Source organism: Pezoporus occidentalis, unplaced genomic scaffold (assembly GCF_034315485.1).
Source record: "Pezoporus occidentalis ecotype Australia unplaced genomic scaffold, CSIRO_AGI_Poc_V1 ctg7, whole genome shotgun sequence".
Lineage (NCBI taxonomy): Eukaryota > Metazoa > Chordata > Aves > Psittaciformes > Psittacidae > Pezoporus > Pezoporus occidentalis.
Window position 1 is genome coordinate 2869859 of NW_026916052.1, and position 4634 is coordinate 2874492.

The 4634-nt window shown below is 43.2% G+C and overlaps 1 long non-coding RNA gene across 1 annotated transcript; it reads right to left on the reverse strand.

Moving 5' to 3' along the window:
- Nucleotides 1–1067: 1067 nt before the first annotated feature.
- LOC134175610 (uncharacterized) lies at nucleotides 1068–3693 on the reverse strand. The gene is made up of 3 exons (XR_009969073.1): nucleotides 3171–3693; nucleotides 2531–2621; nucleotides 1068–1829 (listed from the first exon to the last, which is right to left on the reverse strand). It is a non-coding gene; the product is annotated as an uncharacterized LOC134175610 (long non-coding RNA).
- Between the last annotated feature and the right edge of the window lie 941 nt (nucleotides 3694–4634).

Genomic DNA, 4634 nt, shown 5'->3' on the forward strand with positions numbered 1-4634 from the left:
TTGAGAGGACATGTTAACCAAGAGGGCAGCGAGAAGGGAGGGAAGTTAATTCTAAGGCAACAATCTGTATGGCAACAAATCTCTGGCTTGGGCTGTATGCCAGCAGAGGTGGGATTTTCTCTCAGTGGAGCCAGGGATCGGCATGCAACATTCTGACCAGCTGTGAGGCACCACTGTGCATGCATGGATACACAGCAGTGAACCCATGCAGCTGCACAAGTGATCAGGGATGCTCCAGCATCCTTTCCCCATAAATTGCCTGCAGAGCCTGTTGACCCAGAAAGACTCCATCTGTCTACATTCAGGTTTGGATTGTATCTACAGGTCTTAAGTAGAAATTTTGATACTTGATTTCATAAACATATGCTTGTTCATATTCCTGTGTTTTACTTGGGAGTGAAATATTTAATGCGCTTCTAGAAAACGCTCCTCTTTCTTATCTTGTTCCTCCTCACAGGCAGATAATTTTCATTGGCATTTCCCTTTGCCTGAGGAAATGAGGTTGCTTTATACTTTACCATCTGTATTGAGCTTTATACACTTCTCCAGTGAATCCTGAAGCTATATAAAGTGCCTCTGCTTTCACTGGTGGCACCATGCTGATGCTACCCATGTAGCATCCAGTCCCAGAAGCCTTCTGGATCTGTTGTCAGTTTAGAGGTATTCTATCATTTGTAGTTGCTCAAAGCGAGTCGGCTTCTGTAAGCATTTCATAAACCTACAAGCAATATTTGGAACTACTTTTCTTCTAACATGGAACAAGGACCTTATAAAAATAGGATAATCATACAGCTTTCCCTATTTTATCTCTGAATTCTTAAGTTGGACTTCCCTGAAATGCATTTGCATAGCTCCATGCTATAAATCTGGAAAAAAAAAAAAAGGATAAGAATTTTGGAAGGCATGGAGATAAAATAGAATAGTGGAAAACTTAGGTACAAATCCAGAAAGAATGATCATTGTATTTTTACTGTATCAGGCAGTCTTCCCAAGTGATGCTCTATTAAACTCTAGGTGGTTAGACCTAGACTGGTCATGGAAGCAAAACTGCACATCCTTCAAAAGAACAGACTGGATGATAAGCTTTTATTTTTCTAACAACCAAGATATCAGGGTGGTGGCAAGAAATCTCCTAAAATTTTAACTGTTACATTAAAGTCTTTGGTTTCACATGTAACCATAAGGATCCGGGAATATAGTTTATTACAGGTATTTATATACCCAAAACATTTGAAAATAAAAGAGATATAATAAAGAAAATGATGTTTGAGAGGGACTGCTGGAGGGTCAGTTTGAATCTCAGTGAGGCAAGTTGACTCACTATTTTGAAGGGCAGAAACAAACAAGAACATCGTTCTGCAGCAAACTGAATGAGGATGGGTAGAACTTTCTCTTTTTGCTGCCTTCAGGAACTAGTGAGGACACTTGCGTATGTAGAGTCAAGCGTGTGGATTTCCTCACTGATAACACGGGCATCCTGCTGCGTAAGTGCTGCCGGATCAGGGCTCTGGGCGGCTCCTCCTGTGGGCAGCTCTCATGATTGATGAGTTATTTCCAGAGAGGCATCTACTGTCAGCAGCTCATACTTACTGCAATAACAACAGTCTCGGTAGTAATAATAATATAACCCTATCCCATGGCTTCTGCCTGAAGTCAGTGACCACATGCTTTGTAACAGGGTTGTCACAAGTCACTGAGTGCCGATGTCAGCTCTGTGAACTGTGGTGGTGAGCTGTGGTGCAGACCATACCCTCCCTGCACCTTCAGGGTGCAGACCGTACCCTTCAAATGCGCTGACAGGCTGAGGACATTCTGCTTGCCCAGGGCTGCTGCAGAGAAGGAGGAAAAGCATTGCTGAGGCAGCTTGTAGAGCTGGACGTGTAACCAGGTCACTTCCCTTCTGGCAGCTTATAAAAGTGCCACAGGAAGTGTGCAGTGTACACTGATGTGAGGTAGAGAGAGGAACAGGGGTGGGAGAGGACAACTGAAATGTGCACACACACACACACAAAGGAAAAGAAGGAAGAACACTAATAATGAAATGCGTAAGACCTCTTCATATTAAAGAGGGATGAAGTAATTTCAGATTTAGGTGAGAAAGCAAGCACCTGTCAGCAGTGCTGAATCGAGTACTATTTTCTGCAGCTGCTACATCCTCTTGCCTGACCTTGCATCTTGAAGTCTTTGAATACTGAAGATCACAAACTCGTGGAATATAATGGCAACAAATACACACTGATGACTGCAGGAAGCAAGGTAGAGCCCCCAGGTTGGGAAGAAACTGTCTAAAGATGGGACTTTTCAGGGGCTGGGGAAGGTGATGTGTGTTGGTAAGTGTGGCATGTGTGCAAGTGAAAGGGGTAAACCTGGCTAGAGGTGACATCTGGCTGCATCTCCTGATTTAACTCAGAGGAGGGTGTGTAACTGCTGCCATGCTGGAGCACATCCATGTCCACTGCAGCCAGCATCCTGCTGCTGACAGGAGCTGGTGCCGGATGCTTCAGAGGAAGGTGACGCCCTCCCCTCTCACCTCAGATGATGAACACGGGTGACGATTGCACAATCCTCCACAGGGCTCAGGGAGGCCAGACAGTGACTTCAGCACATGATGAGCTTCCAGACTGGAACATGGAGATTAATGGTTATTGCAGCATCTGTCCTGGTCAGCATAACTGCAAAATGCCTTCTCTCCGTGTTCAACCTTTTCCTGAATCTCATTACGTTTTTTTTTTAACTCAAGAGGACAATCAGAAGCCAGGCTTCCTTTGCCCTCTGCCTCCACCAATTCAGGACCTCAGTGAGACTGTAGGATATCAGAGTTACCACAGTGCATCATAACATAGCACATTTGATGGACTAACTCATCAAGTCCAAACACACATGGACTCTTCCCAACGCAGTGTGGTGTGGGAACCCAGTAGCACACAGCGTGCTTGGCTGCTCTGTGGGCAGGAGATGTAGGTGGTGGGTTTGGGAGCCTGGCACTTTGGGTTGGCCAGCCCCATCTGCAGACAGCTCTAGGCTCTGTCCTCAAGTTTTTAACACTTCACACTGGGGGCTGGGGAGCAAGCAGGGAGAAGGATGAGAAGGGGAAAGACTGGTATGATTTAAGGAATGAGAGGCAGTGTCTTACAGGCTCTGTCCTACAACAGCATGTGGCTTTATGTCACCTTGTACTGTTGTCTTAAAAACATATATAAAATCTTGAACTGGCCAATAGAGTTTCCAGTGCAATGACTATCTTCTTGCCTTTTCAGGAGAGCAAGAAACCAGTATGCAGCATCTTTTCTGTTTACCTGTTTTCAAATGAGAGTTATTTGCTTTTCCTCTGAACAGTAACAACATGAAATATAAGTATTTGGCAATCAGGGCTGCACCCAGAACAGTTTATCATTTACTTGCAGCAGGTTACACATTATAAAATGATGGAACCAAGCCCTGGGTTAATGTTTAACTAGATATTAACTCCACCCTGGCAACAGTTGGATACCACCCCTTGAAAAGAGCTGCAGGTGCTTTGCATTTCTGAGCAGCTCTGGTATTTCCACTGTAGAGCACAGATATCCAGATGGAGAGATACATTCCCCTATGCAATGTATGGGATTAAGTGCTTGAAAAAATATAATAATAACACTTCCAAAGAGCACTTTCAACACTAAATATTAATGTTAATAATATAGTAGACAGGAAGAATCCTGCTAATTTTCAAAGAAGATTCATATTAATATATTATGAAATAGAAACTTCTGTTCCAGAAATCACCAACAGCACCAACCCAGCTGATCAACACAAACTGCCGAGGACTTCTGCTTTGGTCCAGTCTATTTTTAGTTCAGACATAAAGTGGCTGCTACCCTTTTGTATTACAGCCAGAAGTGGAAAGCAAAAAGCTTGTGTGAGGGGCTGTTTTCCAGGTATTTTTTAAGGCCCAGCCCAAAACAGGATGTGCTGAAGGTCTTGTAAAAGAACCTGGGCCCATGTGATTTCTAGTATAATAACACAGATTTAGGAGATGTTTGAATAATTCAGTGTCCTGTTAGGCACATACTTAGGTGCTCATCCTCTGAGAATATGAATCTCTGTTCACTCACTGCTAGCTACACTGAAATACTTTCTCTTAACGTATCAATTGCAACAAGGGCAGTATCCACTGAAGGAAATTCTGGTTTTTCATGGGGACTCTTCCAAGCTGCTTCCCACCCTGATCACATTCACTCCATGAGTAAGCATTTGCCAGGTCAGTTTCCTATTGCCTTTTACTTTTTGGTATGCTGAAAATGTATTCTTTAACCTTGTTGCTTTCTTCTCTCTATTTAGATATCCATGATTCCCCTAACCCTGAATACCCCTATTTGTAAACAAGACAACAGACAAAAGTTATGTCTCTGTTCTTTTTTTGCTAGTATCAGGGGGATATCAGATGTGAGGGTGGCTTTTGGATAAAATTAATGTGCTTTTCATTTGGGGAGAAGTAGGATTTTCTTTACGTGTAACTAATTTAAATGGGGGATGGGAAAGTTATTATGATAACTACAGTGCTGGTTCATGGCTATAGTGGACCAGATGGCATCCATTTTTCCATTTGTGAAATGCGTGTAACACACTCTGCTGCTACTTCTCAGGAATTTTGTGGG